The 18,329-nt window shown below is 45.2% G+C and overlaps 1 long non-coding RNA gene across 1 annotated transcript in view; it reads right to left on the bottom strand.

Annotated features, from left to right (window-relative positions):
* Positions 1-18,041, bottom strand: part of LOC140395851 (uncharacterized) — a 130,168-nt gene extending 112,127 nt beyond the window's left edge. Inside the window, exon 1 of the long non-coding RNA XR_011936333.1 lies at positions 17,205-18,041. This is a non-coding gene — a long non-coding RNA (uncharacterized lncRNA). The remainder of the gene's footprint in view (positions 1-17,204) is intronic.
* Positions 18,042-18,329: the final 288 nt, after the last annotated feature.

The following is an 18,329-nucleotide window of genomic DNA, read 5'->3' as shown; positions in this document are numbered from 1 at the left end:
GTACAGTTACACAGTGAGTGACCCTCACCGTGAATAAACAGTGACTCTGTACAGTTACACAGTGAGTGACCCTCACCCTGAATAAACAGTGACTCTGTACAGTTACACAGTGAGTGATCCTCACCCTGCTGAATAAACAGTGACTCTGTACAGTTACACAGTGAGTGATCCTCACCCTGAATAAACAGTGACTCTGTACAGTTACACAGTGAGTGACCCTCACCATGAATAAACAGTGACTCTGTACAGTTACACAGTGAGTGATCCTCACCCTGAATTAACAGTGACTCTGTACAGTTACACAGTGAGTGATCCTCACCCTGAATAAACAGTGACTCTGTACAGTTACACAGTGAGTGACCCTCACCGTGAATAAACAGTGACTCTGTACAGTTACACAGTGAGTGATCCTCACCCTGAATAAACAGTGACTCTGTACAGTTACACAGTGAGTGATCCTCACCCTGAATAAACAGTGACTGTACAGTTACACAGTGAGTGGCCCTCACCCTGAATAAACAGTGACTCTGTACAGTTACACAGTGAGTGATCCTCACCCTGAATAAACAGTGACTGTACAGTTACACAGTGAGTGGCCCTCACCCTGAATAAACAGTGACTCTGTACAGTTACACAGTGAGTGATCCTCACCCTGAATAAACAGTGACTCTGTACAGTTACACAGTGAGTGATCCTCACCCTGAATAAACAGTGACTCTGTACAGTTACACAGTGAGTGATCCTCACCCTGCTGAATGAACAATGACTCTGTACAGTTACACAGTGAGTGATCCTCACCCTGCTGAATAAACAGTGACTCTGTACAGTTACACAGTGAGTGATCCTCACCCTGAATAAACAGTGACTGTACAGTTACACAGTGAATGATCCTCACCCTGCTGAATAAACAGTGACTCTGTCCTGTTACACAGTGAGTGATCCTCACCCTGAATAAACAGTGACTCTGTACAGTTTCACAGTGAGTGACCCTCACCCTGAGTAAACAGTGACTCTGTACAGTTACACAGTGAGTGATCCTCACCCTGCTGCATAAACAGTGACTCAGTACAGTTACACAGTGAGTGATCCTCGCCCTGCTGAATAAACAGTGACTCTGTACAGTTACACAGTGAGTGATCCTCACCCTGAATAAACAGTGAATCTGTACAGTTACACAGTGAGTGACCCTCACCCCGAATAAACAGTGACTCTGTACATTTACACAGTGAATGATCCTCACCCTGCTGAATAAACAGTGACTCTGTCCAGTTACACAGTGAGTGATCCTCACCCTGAATAAACAGTGACTCTGTACAGTTTCACAGTGAGTGACCCTCACCCTGAGTAAACAGTGACTCTGTACAGTTACACAGTGAGTGACCCCTACACCGAATAACCAGTGACTCTGTACAGTTACACAGTGAGTGATCCTCACCCTGCTGCATAAACAGTGACTCAGTACAGTTACACAGTGAGTGATCCTCGCCCTGCTGAATAAACAGTGACTCTGTACAGTTACACAGTGCGTAATCCTCACCCTGCTGAATAAACAGTGAGTCTGTACAGTTACACAGTGAGTGACCCTCACCCTGAATAAACAGTGACTCTGTACAGTTACACAGTGAGTGATCCTCACCCTGCTAAATAAACAGTTAGTCTGTACAGTTACACAGTGAGTGACCCTCACCCTGAATAAACAGTGACTCTGTACAGTTACACAGTGAGTGATACTCACCCTGCTGAATACACAGTGACTCTGTACAGTTACACAATGTGTGATCCTCACCCTGCTGAATAAACAGTGACTCTGTACAGTTACACAGTGAGTGATCCTCACCCTGCTGAATAAACTGTGACTCTGTACAGTTACACAGTGAGTGATCCTCACCCTGAATAAACAGTGACTCTGTACAGTTACACAGTGAGTCACCCTCACCCTGCTGAATAAACAGTGACTCTGGACAGTTACAGTGAGTGATCCTCACCCTGAATAAACAGTGACTCTGTACAGTTACACAGTGAGTGATCCTCACCCTGCTGAATAAAAAGTGACTCTGTACAGTTCCACAGTGAGTGATACTCACCCTGAATAAACTGTGACTCTGTACAGTTACACAGTGAGTGATCCTCACCCTGAATAAACAGTGACTCTGTACAGTTACGCAGTGAGTGATCCTCACCCTGAATAAACAGTGACTCTGTACAGTTACACAGTGAGTGATCCTCACCCTGAATAAACAGTGACTCTGTACAGTTACGCAGTGAGTGATCCTCACCCTGAATAAACAGTGACTCTGTACAGTTACACAGTGAGTGATCCTCACCCTGAATAAACAGTGTCTCTGTACAGTTACACAGTGAGTGATCCTCACCCTGCTGAATAAACAGTGACTCTGTACAGTTACACAGTGAGTGATCCTCACCCTGAATAAACAGTGACTCTGTACAGTTACACAGTGAGTGATCCTCACCCTGAATAAACAGTGACTCTGTACAGTTACACAGTGAGTGATCCTCACCCTGCTGAATAAACAGTGACTCTATACAGTTACAGTGAGTGATCCTCACCCTGCTGAATAAACAGTGACACTGTACAGTTACACAGTGAGTGATACTCACACTGAATAAACAGTGACTCTGCACAGTTACACAGTGAGTGATCCTCACCCTGCTGAATAAACAGTGACTCTGTACAGTTACACAGTGAGTGATCCTCATCCTGAATAAACAGTGACTCTGTACAGTTACACAGTGAGTGATGCTTACCCTGAATAAACAGTGATTCTGTACAGTTTCACAGTGAATGACCCTCACCCTGAATAAACAGTGACTCTGTACAGTTACACAGTGAGTGATCCTCACCCTGAATAAACAGTGACTCTGTACAGTTACACAGTGAGTGATCCTCACCCTGCTGAATAAACAGTGACTCTGTACAGTTACACAGTGAGTGATCCTCACCCTGCTGAATAAACAGTGACTCTGTACAGTTACACAGTGAGTGATCCTCACCCTGAATAAACAGTGACTGTACAGTTACACAGTGAATGATCCTCACCCTGCTGAATAAACAGTGACTCTGTCCTGTTACACAGTGAGTGATCCTCACCCTGAATAAACAGTGACTCTGTACAGTTTCACAGTGAGTGACCCTCACCCTGAGTAAACAGTGACTCTGTACAGTTACACAGTGAGTGATCCTCACCCTGCTGCATAAACAGTGACTCAGTACAGTTACACAGTGAGTGATCCTCGCCCTGCTGAATAAACAGTGACTCTGTACAGTTACACAGTGAGTGATCCTCACCCTGAATAAACAGTGAATCTGTACAGTTACACAGTGAGTGACCCTCACCCCGAATAAACAGTGACTCTGTACATTTACACAGTGAATGATCCTCACCCTGCTGAATAAACAGTGACTCTGTCCAGTTACACAGTGAGTGATCCTCACCCTGAATAAACAGTGACTCTGTACAGTTTCACAGTGAGTGACCCTCACCCTGAGTAAACAGTGACTCTGTACAGTTACACAGTGAGTGACCCCTACACCGAATAACCAGTGACTCTGTACAGTTACACAGTGAGTGATCCTCACCCTGCTGCATAAACAGTGACTCAGTACAGTTACACAGTGAGTGATCCTCGCCCTGCTGAATAAACAGTGACTCTGTACAGTTACACAGTGCGTAATCCTCACCCTGCTGAATAAACAGTGAGTCTGTACAGTTACACAGTGAGTGATCCTCACCCTGAATAAACAGTGACTCTGTACAGTTACACAGTGAGTCACCCTCACCCTGCTGAATAAACAGTGACTCTGGACAGTTACAGTGAGTGATCCTCACCCTGAATAAACAGTGACTCTGTACAGTTACACAGTGAGTGATCCTCACCCTGAATAAACAGTGTCTCTGTACAGTTACACAGTGAGTGATCCTCACCCTGCTGAATAAACAGTGACTCTGTACAGTTACACAGTGAGTGATCCTCACCCTGAATAAACAGTGACTCTGTACAGTTACACAGTGAGTGATCCTCACCCTGAATAAACAGTGACTCTGTACAGTTACACAGTGAGTGATCCTCACCCTGCTGAATAAACAGTGACTCTGTACAGTTACACAGTGAGTGATCCTCACCCTGCTGAATAAACAGTGACTCTGTACAGTTACACAGTGAATGATACTCACACTGAACAAACAGTGACTCTGCACAGTTACACAGTGAGTGATCCTCACCCTGCTGAATAAACAGTGACTCTGTACAGTTACACAGTGAGTGATCCTCATCCTGAATAAACAGTGACTCTGTACAGTTACACAGTGAGTGACCCCTACACCGAATAACCAGTGACTCTGTACAGTTACACAGTGAGTGATCCTCACCCTGCTGCATAAACAGTGACTCAGTACAGTTACACAGTGAGTGATCCTCGCCCTGCTGAATAAACAGTGACTCTGTACAGTTACACAGTGCGTAATCCTCACCCTGCTGAATAAACAGTGAGTCTGTACAGTTACACAGTGAGTGATCCTCACCCTGAATAAACAGTGACTCTGTACAGTTACACAGTGAGTCACCCTCACCCTGCTGAATAAACAGTGACTCTGGACAGTTACAGTGAGTGATCCTCACCCTGAATAAACAGTGACTCTGTACAGTTACACAGTGAGTGATCCTCACCCTGCTGAATAAAAAGTGACTCTGTACAGTTCCACAGTGAGTGATCCTCACCCTGAATAAACAGTGACTCTGTACAGTTACACAGTGAGTGATCCTCACCCTGAATAAACAGTGACTCTGTACAGTTACGCAGTGAGTGATCCTCACCCTGAATAAACAGTGACTCTGTACAGTTACACAGTGAGTGATCCTCACCCTGAATAAACAGTGTCTCTGTACAGTTACACAGTGAGAGATCCTCACCCTGCTGAATAAACAGTGACTCTGTACAGTTACACAGTGAGTGATCCTCACCCTGAATAAACAGTGACTCTGTACAGTTACACAGTGAGTGATCCTCACCCTGAATAAACAGTGACTCTGTACAGTTACACAGTGAGTGATCCTCACCCTGCTGAATAAACAGTGACTCTGTACAGTTACACAGTGAATGATACTCACACTGAATAAACAGTGACTCTGCACAGTTACACAGTGAGTGATCCTCACCCTGCTGAATAAACAGTGACTCTGTACAGTTACACAGTGAGTGATCCTCATCCTGAATAAACAGTGACTCTGTACAGTTACACAGTGAGTGATGCTTACCCTGAATAAACAGTGATTCTGTACAGTTACACAGTGAATGACCCTCACTCTGAATAAACAGTGACTCTGTACAGGTACACAGTGAGTGACCCTCACCCTGCTGAATAAACAGTGACTCTGTACAGTTACACAGTGAGTGATCCTCGCCCTGCTGAATAAACAGTGACTCTGTACAGTTACACAGTGAGTGATCCTCACCCTGAATAAACAGTGACTCTGTACAGTTACACAGTGAGTGATCCTCAACCTGAATAAACAGTGACTCTGTAGTTACATAGTGAGTGATAGTCACCCTGCTGAATAAACAGTGACTCTGTACAGTTACACAGTGAGTGACCCTCACCCTGAATAAACAGTGACTCGGTACAGTTACACAGTGAGTGAGCCTCACCCTGCTGAATAAACAGTGACTCTGTACAGTTACACAGTGAGTGACCCTCACCCTGAATAAACAGTGACTCTGTACAGTTACACAGTGAGTGATTCTCACCCTGGTGAATAAACAGTGACTCTGTACAGTTACACAGTGAGTGATCCTCACCCTGAATAAACAGTGACTCTGTACAATTACACAGTGAGTGATCCTCACCCTGAATAAACAGTGACTCTGTACAGTTACACAGTGAGTGATCCTCACCCTGAATAAACAGTGACTCTGTACAGTTACACAGTGAGTGACCCTCACCCTGAATAAACAGTGACTCTGTACAGTTACACAGTGAGTGATCCTCACCCTGCTGAATAAACAGTGACTCTGTACAGTTACACAGTGAGTGATCCTCACCCTGAATAAACAGTGACTCTGTACAGTTACACAGTGAGTGACCCTCACCATGAATAAACAGTGACTCTGTACAGTTACACAGTGAGTGATCCTCACCCTGAATTAACAGTGACTCTGTACAGTTACACAGTGAGTGATCCTCACCCGGAATAAACAGTGACTCTGTACAGTTACACAGTGAGTGACCCTCACCATGAATAAACAGTGACTCTGTACAGTTACACAGTGAGTGATCCTCACCCTGAATAAACAGTGACTCTGTACAGTTACACAGTGAGTGATCCTCACCCTGAATAAACAGTGACTGTACAGTTACACAGTGAGTGGCCCTCACCCTGAATAAACAGTGACTCTGTACAGTTACACAGTGAGTGATCCTCACCCTGAATAAACAGTGACTGTACAGTTACACAGTGAGTGGCCCTCACCCTGAATAAACAGTGACTCTGTACAGTTACACAGTGAGTGATCCTCACCCTGAATAAACAGTGACTCTGTACAGTTACACAGTGAGTGATCCTCACCCTGAATAAACAGTGACTCTGTACAGTTACACAGTGAGTGATCCTCACCCTGCTGAATAAACAGTGACTCTGTACAGTTACACAGTGAGTGATCCTCACCCTGCTGAATAAACAGTGACTCTGTACAGTTACACAGTGAGTGATCCTCACCCTGAATAAACAGTGACTGTACAGTTACACAGTGAGTGGCCCTCACCCTGAATAAACAGTGACTCTGTACAGTTACACAGAGTGATCCTCACCCTGCTGAATAAACAGTGACTCTGTACAGTTACACAGTGAGTGATCCTCACCCTGAATTAACAGTGACTCTGTACAGTTACACAGTGAGTGATCCTCACCCTGCTGAATAAACAGTGACTCTGTACAGTTACACAGTGAGTGATCCTCACCCTGAATAAACAGTGACTCTGTACAGTTACACAGTGAGTGATCCTCACCCTGAATAAACAGTGACTCTGTACAGTTACACAGTGAGTGATCCTCACCCTGCTGAATAAACAGTGACTCTGTACAGTTACACAGTGAGTGATCCTCACCCTGAATAAACAGTGACTCTGTACAGTTACACAGTGAGTGACCCTCACCCTGCTGAATAAACAGTGACTCTGTACAGTTACACAGTGAGTGATCCTCACCCTGAATAAACAGTGACTGTACAGTTACACAGTGAGTGGCCCTCACCCTGAATAAACAGTGACTCTGTACAGTTACACAGTGAGTGATCCTCACCCTGAATAAACTTTGACTGTACAGTTACACAGTGAGTGGCCCTCACCCTGAATAAACAGTGACTCTGTACAGTTACACAGTGAGTGATCCTCACCCTGAATAAACAGTGACTCTGTACAGTTACACAGTGAGTGATCCTCACCCTGAATAAACAGTGACTCTGTACAGTTACACAGTGAGTGATCCTCACCCTGAATAAACAGTGACTCTGTACAGTTACACAGTGAGTGATCCTCCCCCTGAATAAACAGTGACTCTGTACAGTTTCAAAGTGAGTGATCCTCACCCTGCTGAATAAACAGTGACTCTGTACAGTTACACAGTGAGTGATCCTCACCCTGCTGAATAAACAGTGACTCTGTACAGTTACACAGTGAGTGATACTCACACTGAATAAACAGTGACTCTGCACAGTTACACAGTGAGTGATCCTCACCCTGCTGAATAAACAGTGACTCTGTACAGTTACACAGTGAGTGATCCTCATCCTGAATAAACAGTAACTCTGTACAGATACACAGTGAGTGATCCTCACCCTGAATAAACAGTAACTCTGCACAGTTACACAGTGAGTGATCCTCACCCTGCTGAATAAACAGTGACTCTGTACAGTTACACAGTGAGTGATGCTTACCCTGAATAAACAGTGATTCTGTACAGTTACACAGTGAATGACCCTCACCCTGAATAAACAGTGACTCTGTACAGTTACACAGTGAGTGATCCTCGCCCTGAATAAACAGTGACTCTGTACAGTTACACAGTCAGTGATCCTCACGCTGAATAAACATTGACTCTGTACAGGTACACAGTGAGTGATCCTCACCCTGCGGAATAAACAGTGACTCTGTTCAGTTACACAGTGAGTGATCCTCACCCTGCTGAATAAACAGTGACTCTGTACAGTTACACAGTGCGTGATCCTCACCCTGAATAAACAGTGACTCTGTACAGTTACACAGTGAGTGATCCTCACCCTGAATAAACAGTGACTCTGTACAGTTACACAGTGAGTGATCCTCACCCTGAATAAACAGTGATTCTGTACAGTTACACAGTGAGTGATCCTCACCCTGCTGAATAAACAGTGACTCTGTACAGTTACACAGTGAGTGATCCTCACCCTGCTGAATAAACAGTGACTCTGTCCAGTTACCCAGTGTGTGATCCTCACCCTGCTGAATAAACAGTGACTCTGTACAGTTACGCAGTGAGTGATCCTCACCCTGAATAAACAGTGATTCTGTACAGTTACACAGTGAGTGATCCTCACCCTGAATAAACAGTGACTCTGTACAGTTACACAGTGAGTGATCATCACCCTGAATAAACAGTGACTCTGTACAGTTACACAGTGAGTGAGCCTCACCATGAATAAACAGTGACTCTGTACAGTTTCACAGTGAGTGATCCTCACCCTGCTGAATAAACAGTGACTCTGTACAGTTACACAGTGAGTGATCCTCAACCTGAATAAACAGTGACTCTGTACAGTTACACAGTGAGTGATCCTCACCCTGCTGAATAAACAGTGACTCTGTACAGTTACACAGTGAGTGATCCTCACCCTGCGTAATAAACAGTGACCCTGTACAGTTACAAAGTGAGTTATCCTCACCCTGCTGAATAAACAGTGACTCTGTACAGTTCACAGTGAGTGAGCCTCACCCTGCTGAATAAACAGTGACTCTGTACAGTCACACAGTGAGTGATACTCATCCTGTTGAATAAACAGTGACTCTGTACAGTTACACAGTGAGTGATCCTCACCCTGAATAAACAGTGACTCTGTACAGTTACACAGTGAGTGATCCTCAACCTGAATAAACAGTGACTCTGTAGTTACATAGTGAGTGATAGTCACCCTGCTGAATAAACAGTGACTCTGTACAGTTACACAGTGAGTGACCCTCACCCTGAATAAACAGTGACTCGGTACAGTTACACAGTGAGTGATCCTCACCCTGCTGAATAAACAGTGACTGTACAGTTACACAGTGAGTGACCCTCATCCTGAATAAACAGTGACTCTGTACAGTTACACAGTGAGTGATCCTCACCCTGAATAAACAGTGACTGTACAGTTACACAGTGAGTGGCCCTCACCCTGAATAAACAGTGACTCTGTACAGTTACACAGTGAGTGATCCTCACCCTGAATAAACAGTGACTCTGTACAGTTACACAGTGAGTGATCCTCACCCTGAATAAACAGTGACTCTGTACAGTTACACAGTGAGTGATCCTCACCCTGCTGAATAAACAGTGACTCTGTACAGTTACACAGTGAGTGATCCTCACCCTGCTGAATAAACAGTGACTCTGTACAGTTACACAGTGAGTGATCCTCACCCTGAATAAACAGTGACTGTACAGTTACACAGTGAGTGGCCCTCACCCTGAATAAACAGTGACTCTGTACAGTTACACAGAGTGATCCTCACCCTGCTGAATAAACAGTGACTCTGTACAGTTACACAGTGAGTGATCCTCACCCTGAATTAACAGTGACTCTGTACAGTTACACAGTGAGTGATCCTCACCCTGCTGAATAAACAGTGACTCTGTACAGTTACACAGTGAGTGATCCTCACCCTGAATAAACAGTGACTCTGTACAGTTACACAGTGAGTGATCCTCACCCTGAATAAACAGTGACTCTGTACAGTTACACAGTGAGTGATCCTCACCCTGCTGAATAAACAGTGACTCTGTACAGTTACACAGTGAGTGATCCTCACCCTGAATAAACAGTGACTCTGTACAGTTACACAGTGAGTGACCATCACCCTGCTGAATAAACAGTGACTCTGTACAGTTACACAGTGAGTGATCCTCACCCTGAATAAACAGTGACTGTACAGTTACACAGTGAGTGGCCCTCACCCTGAATAAACAGTGACTCTGTACAGTTACACAGTGAGTGATCCTCACCCTGAATAAACTTTGACTGTACAGTTACACAGTGAGTGGCCCTCACCCTGAATAAACAGTGACTCTGTACAGTTACACAGTGAGTGATCCTCACCCTGAATAAACAGTGACTCTGTACAGTTACACAGTGAGTGATCCTCACCCTGAATAAACAGTGACTCTGTACAGTTACACAGTGAGTGATCCTCACCCTGAATAAACAGTGACTCTGTACAGTTACACACTGAGTGATCCTCCCCCTGAATAAACAGTGACTCTGTACAGTTTCACAGTGAGTGATCCTCACCCTGCTGAATAAACAGTGACTCTGGACAGTTACACAGTGAGTGATCCTCACCCTGCTGAATAAACAGTGACTCTGTACAGTTACACAGTGAGTGATACTCACACTGAATAAACAGTGACTCTGCACAGTTACACAGTGAGTGATCCTCACCCTGCTGAATAAACAGTGACTCTGTACAGTTACACAGTGAGTGATCCTCATCCTGAATAAACAGTAACTCTGTACAGATACACAGTGAGTGATCCTCACCCTGAATAAACAGTAACTCTGCACAGTTACACAGTGAGTGATCCTCACCCTGCTGAATAAACAGTGACTCTGTACAGTTACACAGTGAGTGATGCTTACCCTGAATAAACAGTGATTCTGTACAGTTACACAGTGAATGACCCTCACCCTGAATAAACAGTGACTCTGTACAGTTACACAGTGAGTGATCCTCGCCCTGAATAAACAGTGACTCTGTACAGTTACACAGTCAGTGGTCCTCACGCTGAATAAACATTGACTCTGTACAGGTACACAGTGAGTGATCCTCACCCTGCGGAATAAACAGTGACTCTGTTCAGTTACACAGTGAGTGATCCTCACCCTGCTGAATAAACAGTGACTCTGTACAGTTACACAGTGCGTGATCCTCACCCTGAATAAACAGTGACTCTGTACAGTTACACAGTGAGTGATCCTCACCCTGAATAAACAGTGACTCTGTACAGTTACACAGTGAGTGATCCTCACCCTGAATAAACAGTGATTCTGTACAGTTACACAGTGAGTGATCCTCACCCTGCTGAATAAACAGTGACTCTGTACAGTTACACAGTGAGTGATCCTCACCCTGCTGAATAAACAGTGACTCTGTCCAGTTACCCAGTGTGTGATCCTCACCCTGCTGAATAAACAGTGACTCTGTACAGTTACGCAGTGAGTGATCCTCACCCTGAATAAACAGTGATTCTGTACAGTTACACAGTGAGTGATCCTCACCCTGAATAAACAGTGACTCTGTATAGTTACACAGTGAGTGATCCTCACCCTGAATAAACAGTGACTCTGTACAGTTACACAGTGAGTGAGCCTCACCATGAATAAACAGTGACTCTGTACAGTTACACAGTGAGTGATCCTCACCCTGCTGAATAAACAATGACTCTGTACAGTTACACAGTGAGTGATCCTCAACCTGAATAAACAGTGACTCTGTACAGTTACACAGTGAGTGATCCTCACCCTGCTGAATAAACAGTGACTCTGTACAGTTACACAGTGAGTGATCCTCACCCTGCGTAATAAACAGTGACCCTGTACAGTTACAAAGTGAGTTATCCTCACCCTGCTGAATAAACAGTGACTCTGTACAGTTCACAGTGAGTGAGCCTCACCCTGCTGAATAAACAGTGACTCTGTACAGTCACACAGTGAGTGATACTCATCCTGTTGAATAAACAGTGACTCTGTACAGTTACACAGTGAGTGATCCTCACCCTGAATAAACAGTGACTCTGTACAGTTACACAGTGAGTGATCCTCAACCTGAATAAACAGTGACTCTGTAGTTACATAGTGAGTGATAGTCACCCTGCTGAATAAACAGTGACTCGGTACAGTTACACAGTGAGTGACCCTCACCCTGAATAAACAGTGACTCGGTACAGTTACACAGTGAGTGATCCTCACCCTGCTGAATAAACAGTGACTCTGTACAGTTACACAGTGAGTGACCCTCATCCTGAATAAACAGTGACTCTGTACAGTTACACAGTGAGTGATTCTCACCCTGAATAAACAGTGACTCTGTACAGTTACACAGTGAGTGATCCTCACCCTGAATAAACAGTGACTCTGTACAGTTACACAGTGAGTGACCCTCACCCTGAATAAACAGTGACTCTGTACAGTTACACAGGGAGTGATCCTCACCCTGCTGAATAAACAGTGACTCTGTACAGTTACACAGTGAGTGATCCTCACCCTGAATAAACAGTGACTCTGTACAGTTACACAGTGAGTGACCATCACCATGAATAAACAGTGACTCTGTACAGTTACACAGTGAGTGATCCTCACCCTGAATTAACAGTGACTCTGTACAGTTACACAGTGAGTGATCCTCACCCTGAATAAACAGTGACTCTGTACAGTTACACAGTGAGTGACCCTCACCATGAATAAACAGTGACTCTGTACAGTTACACAGTGAGTGGCCCTCACCCTGAATAAACAGTGACTCTGTACAGTTACACAGTGAGTGATCCTCACCCTGCTGAATAAACAGTGACTCTGTACAGTTACACAGTGAGTGATCCTCACCCTGAATTAACAGTGACTCTGTACAGTTACACAGTGAGTGATCCTCACCCTGCTGAATAAACAGTGACTCTGTACAGTTACACAGTGAGTGATCCTCACCCTGAATAAACAGTGACTCTGTACAGTTACACAGTGAGTGATCCTCACCCTGAATAAACAGTGACTCTGTACAGTTACACAGTGAGTGATCCTCACCCTGAATAAACAGTGACTCTGTACAGTTACACAGTGAGTGACCCTCACCCTGCTGAATAAACAGTGACTCTGTACAGTTACACAGTGAGTGATCCTCACCCTGAATAAACAGTGACTGTACAGTTACACAGTGAGTGGCCCTCACCCTGAATAAACAGTGACTCTGTACAGTTACACAGTGAGTGATCCTCACCCTGAATAAACAGTGACTGTACAGTTACACAGTGAGTGGCCCTCACCCTGAATAAACAGTGACTCTGTACAGTTACACAGTGAGTGATCCTCACCCTGAATAAACAGTGACTCTGTACAGTTAAACAGTGAGTGATCCTCACCCTGAATAAACAGTGACTCTGTACAGTTACACATGGAGTGATCCTCACCCTGAATAAACAGTGACTCTGTACAGTTACACAGTGAGTGATCCTCACTCTGAATAAACAGTGACTCTGTACAGTTACACAGTGAGTGATCCTCACCCTGCTGAATAAACAGTGACTCTGTACAGTTACACAGTGAGTGATCCTCACCCTGCTGAATAAACAGTGACTCTGTACAGTTACACAGTGAGTGAACCTCACTCTGCTGAATAAACAGTGACTCTGTACAGTTACACAGTGAGTGATCCTCACCCTGAATAAACAGTGACTCTGTACAGTAACACAGTGAGTGATCCTCACTCTGAATAAACAGTGACTCTGTACAGTTACACAGTGAGTGATCCTCACCCTGCTGAATAAACAGTGACTCTGTACAGTTACACAGTGAGTGAACCTCACTCTGCTGAATAAACAGTGACTCTGTACAGTTACACAGTGAGTGATCCTCACCCTGAATAAACAGTGACTCTGTACAGTTACACAGTGAGTGATCCTCACCCTGCTGAATAAACAGTGACTCTGTACAGTTACACAGTGAGTGATCCTCACCCTGCTGAATAAACAGTGACTCTGTACAGTTACACAGTGAGTGAACCTCACTCTGCTGAATAAACAGTGACTCTGTACAGTTACACAGTGAGTGATCCTCACCCTGAATAAACAGTGACTCTGTACAGTTACACAGTGTGTGATCCTCACCCTGCTGAATAAACAGTGACTCTGTACAGTTACGCAGTGAGTGATCCTCACCCTGAATAAACAGTGATTCTGTACAGTTACACAGTGAGTGATCCTCACCCTGAATAAACAGTGACTCTGTACAGTTACACAGTGAGTGATCTTCACCCTGAATAAACAGTGACTCTGTACAGTTACACAGTGAGTGAGCCTCACCATGAATAAACAGTGACTCTGTACAGTTACACAGTGAGTGATCCTCACCCTGCTGAATAAACAGTGACTCTGTACAGTTACACAGTGAGTGATCCTCAACCTGAATAAACAGTGACTCTGTACAGTTACACAGTGAGTGATCCTCACCCTGCTGAATAAACAGTGACTCTGTACAGTTACACAGTGAGTGATCCTCACCCTGCGTAATAAACAGTGACCCTCTACAGTTACAAAGTGAGTTATCCTCACCCTGCTGAATAAACAGTGACTCTGTACAGTTCACAGTGAGTGCGCCTCACCCTGCTGAATAAACAGTGACTCTGTACAGTCACACAGTGAGTGATACTCATCCTGTTGAATAAACAGTGACTCTGTACAGTTACACAGTGAGTGAGCCTCACCCTGCTGAATAAACAGTGACTCTGTACAGTTACACAGTGAGTGATCCTCACCCTGAATAAACAGTGACTCTGTACAGTTACACAGTGAGTGATCCTCAACCTGAATAAACAGTGACTCTGTAGTTACATAGTGAGTGATAGTCACCCTGCTGAATAAACAGTGACTCTGTACAGTTACACAGTGAGTGACCCTCACCCTGAATAAACAGTGACTCGGTACAGTTACACAGTGAGTGAGCCTCACCCTGCTGAATAAACAGTGACTCTGTACAGTTACACAGTGAGTGACCCTCACCCTGAATAAACAGTGACTCTGTACAGTTACACTGTGAGTGATCCTCACCCTGAATAAACAGTGACTCTGTACAGTTACACAGTGAGTGATCCTCACCCTGAATAAACAGTGACTCTGTACAGTTACACAGTGAGTGACCCTCACCCTGAATAAACAGTGACTCTGTACAGTTACACAGTGAGTGATCCTCACCCTGCTGAATAAACAGTGACTCTGTACAGTTACACAGTGAGTGATCCTCACCCTGAATAAACAGTGACTCTGTACAGTTACACAGTGAGTGACCCTCACCATGAATAAACAGTGACTCTGTACAGTTACACAGTGAGTGATCCTCACCCTTAATTAACAGTGACTCTGTACAGTTACACAGTGAGTGATCCTCACCATGAATAAACAGTGACTCTGTACAGTTACACAGTGAGTGACCCTCACCATGAATAAACAGTGACTCTGTGCAGTTACACAGTGAGTGATCCTCACCCTGAATAAACAGTGACTCTGTACAGTTACACAGTGAGTGACCCTCACCCTGAATAAACAGTGACTGTACAGTTACACAGTGAGTGGCCCTCACCCTGAATAAACAGTGACTCTGTACAGTTACACAGTGAGTGATCCTCACCCTGAATAAACAGTGACTGTACAGTTACACAGTGAGTGGCCCTCACCCTGAATAAACAGTGACTCTGTACAGTTACACAGTGAGTGATCCTCACCCTGAATAAACAGTGACTCTGTACAGTTACACAGTGAGTGATCCTCACTCTGAATAAACAGTGACTCTGTACAGTTACACAGTGAGTGATCCTCACCCTGCTGAATAAACAGTGACTCTGTACAGTTACACAGTGAGTGAACCTCACTCTGCTGAATAAACAGTGACTCTGTACAGTTACACAGTGAGTGATCCTCACCCTGCTGAATAAACAGTGACTCTGTACAGTTACACAGTGAGTGATCCTCACCCTGCTGAATAAACAGTGACTCTGTACAGTTACACAGTGAGTGATCCTCACCCTGCTGAATAAACAGTGACTCTGTACAGTTACACAGTGAGTGAACCTCACTCTGCTGAATAAACAGTGACTCTGTACAGTTACACAGTGAGTGATCCTCACCCTGAATAAACAGTGACTCTGTACAGTTACACAGTGAGTGATCCTCACCCTGAATAAACAGTGACTCTGTACAGTTACACAGTGAGTGATCCTCACACTGCTGAATAAACAGTGACTCTGTACAGTTACACAGTGAGTGATCCTCACCCTGCTGAATAAACAGTGACTCTGTACAGTTACACAGTGAGTGATCCTCACTCTGAATAAACAGTGACTCTGTACAGTTACACAGTGAGTGATCCTCACCCAGCTGAATAAACAGTGACTCTGTACAGTTACACAGTGAGTGATCCTCACCCTGCTGAATAAACAGTGACTCTGTACAGTTACACAGTGAGTGAACCTCACTCTGCTGAATAAACAGTGACTCTGTACAGTTACACAGTGAGTGATCCTCACCCTGAATAAACAGTGACTCTGTACAGTTACACAGTGAGTGATCCTCACCCTGCTGAATAAACAGTGACTCTGTACAGTTACACAGTGAGTGATCCTCATCCTGAATAAACAGTGACTCTGTACAGTTACACAGTGAGTGACCCTCACACTGCTGAATAAACAGTGACCCTGTACAGTTACACAGTGAGTGATCCTCACCCTGAATAAACAGTGACTCTGTACAGTTACACAGTGAGTGACCCTCACCCTGCTGAATAAACAGTGACTCTGTACAGTTCCACAGTGAGTGATCCTCACCCTGCTGAATAAACAGTGACTCTGTACAGTTACACAGTGAGTGATCCTCACCCTGCTGAATATACGCTGGGGTGAGTGTAGTATGACGGAGGTGGGTGGGGATGGGTGGGGCCGGGTTGGGGCGGGCGGGGGGTTTTGGTGGGTCGGGCAGGGTGGGGTTGTTTGGGTGGGTTGGAGGGTCTGCGTTTTGGTGAGGGCAGCTTTGGGAAGGGGTGTTCAATGCGACATTTCCACGCGCAGTAGCGTCCCAGGTGACGGTGAGCTGTGGGCGAGTAGCTGTCGCGGATATCCCTGCTCTGGGAAACAGTCGGTCCTCCATTCGGAATAGCTCCGGATTCATTCACAAAAAACTAATCACGATGCGGTATTTAAACTCACCGTCACACCGTCAGTCTCACACAGATCTGCAGTCGGAGGGACAGATCACTGCAGGATAGGTCGATAATTTCTATTCTCCAACACAATGGACGGGTGCAGAGAGCTTCACTGTGGAACAGTGCAGTCTGACTGTTCCTGCTGGGCGAGAATCGCTGAGTTGGCAATGTCACACTATCGCTCACTCGCTCTCACACACACCTCCTCATCACATAGAACTGCTCCTTACACTCTACACACGTGACCATCTCCTGTAAGATTAATATCCCATCTCACAGTCTGCATCAGGGAACCAGCTCTCTCTCACACTCCCTCTCTCTATCGCACACACTCCCTCTCTCTATCTCACACACTCCCTCTCTCTCTCACACACACTCCCTCTCTCTATCTCACACACTCCCTCTCTCTCATTAATATCCCATCACAGACCCTGCATCAGGGAACCAGCTCTCCCTCTCTCGCTCACACTCACTCTTTCTCTCTCACACACTCCCTCTCTCTCTCTCACACACTCCCTCTCTCTCTCACACTCCCTCTCTCTCACACACTCCCTCTCTCTCTCACACTCACTCTCTCTCTCTCTCACACACTCCCTCTCTCTCCCACACTCACACTCTCTCTCTCACACTCACTCTCTCTCTCACACTCACTCTCTCTCTCTCACACTCTCTCTCCCTCTCTCACACACTCCCCTTCTCTCATTAATATCCCATCACAGACCCTGCATCAGGGACCCAGCTCCCTCTCTCTCTCACACTCACTCTCTCTCTCTCTCTCACACACTCCCCTTCTCTCATTAATATCCCATCACAGACCCTGCATCAGGGACCCAGCTCCCTCTCTGTCTCTCTCACACTCACTCTCGCTCTCTCTCTCACACTCCCCCTCTGTCTCTCTCACACTCACTCTCGCTCTCTCTCTCACTCCCTCTCTCTCTCTCACACTCCCTCTCTCTCTCACACTCACTCTCTCTCTCACACACACTCCGTCTTTCTCTCTCTCTCACACACTCCCTCGCTCTCTCTCTCACACACACCCTCTCTCTCATTAATATCCCATCACAGACCCTGCATCAGGGACCCAGCTCCCTCTCTGTCTCTCTCACACTCACTCTCTCTCACACTCCCT

This window comes from Scyliorhinus torazame, chromosome 19 (assembly GCF_047496885.1).
Source record: "Scyliorhinus torazame isolate Kashiwa2021f chromosome 19, sScyTor2.1, whole genome shotgun sequence".
Taxonomy (NCBI): Eukaryota; Metazoa; Chordata; class Chondrichthyes; order Carcharhiniformes; family Scyliorhinidae; genus Scyliorhinus; species Scyliorhinus torazame.
Note: the sequence above shows the minus strand (reverse complement) of the source record. Positions and strands in the feature narration are given on the sequence as shown.